Here is a 1,076-nt window from a genome sequence, read left to right as displayed (position 1 = left end):
TCTTTCTTTTTTGCACCCTGTATATTCCAGTTGAACTTCTTTGGCGCCCTACTCTTCATCTTCTCCCATTCCTCCTGTTCCAGCCACGTCTCCACCAACCCCATGACATCCCACTCTTTTATCCTTTCCCAAAACTCTTCCTTTTTTTCCTTCACTCCCGCTACATTCCAAAAGCCTATCTTTTGGCTTCCTTCCTGTTCCTTCCTTTCTTCCTCCCTTCTTAATTCCTTTCTTCCTCTTTCTCTTTTTCTCCCCTCTTTATCCTCTTTTTCACTCTTTTTTACTTTCCCCAATTTACTCTCTCTGACTCCTTTCCCCCCTCCCCTCAGCCTTACCACACTCACTTTTTTCCTACTCTCCCTCTCCTCCCTTTTTTCTCCGCCATATCCTCCCATCGTTTTTCTTCCTTTCTCACTATCCCCCCTTTTCATTTTTCCGTCTCCCTTTATTCTACTTTTTCCCTCTTCCTCTGTTCCTTTTTCTCCGCCTCTCCTTCTTCTTGTTCCTCTTTCTCATTTCCCCTTCCATCTGTCAGGACTTCTTTTTCCTCATCCCAACTCCACCACTTCCCCTCTATCCAAATCTTTCCATACTTTACCCAAGCTCTCTTCCTATTCTTTCTCTTCTTCTCAGCTATCATCTCCAGGCTCCATTACATTTTTCTTTCCTTCAAGGTCATGTCATCCTCTATTCTTTCCATCCTCCCTTTCCACACATTATTTCTCTGCATTACCTCTCTTTTTTTTACTCTATCTTTTAACTTAACTAAAACCATCTTCTTTTCTTTCCTCGTTTTTCTTTTACCTTCTCTATTCCTCTCTCTACCCCCATCTCTAGCCATAGCTTCTCTACCGCTTCCTTTAGCCTTCTCTCCTCCACCTCCACCCTTTTCACTACTACATTGTTCCTCCTTCTGTCTCTCTCTTCTAACTCTCCACCTTTCTAGCTCTCTTACCTTCACTTCCATTGCTTTATCTCTTTTTCCTATCTCCCACTTTCCTTTCTCTTTCACTTCACCTTGCCCTTCCTTCCTCCCATCTCTTTCCTCTATACTATCCAGCCTTCCTTTCAACTCT

The sequence above is a fragment of the Temnothorax curvispinosus genome, unplaced genomic scaffold (assembly GCF_003070985.1).
Source record: "Temnothorax curvispinosus isolate PA1 unplaced genomic scaffold, ASM307098v1 QBEX01014294.1, whole genome shotgun sequence".
NCBI lineage: Eukaryota > Metazoa > Arthropoda > Insecta > Hymenoptera > Formicidae > Temnothorax > Temnothorax curvispinosus.
Note: the sequence above shows the minus strand (reverse complement) of the source record.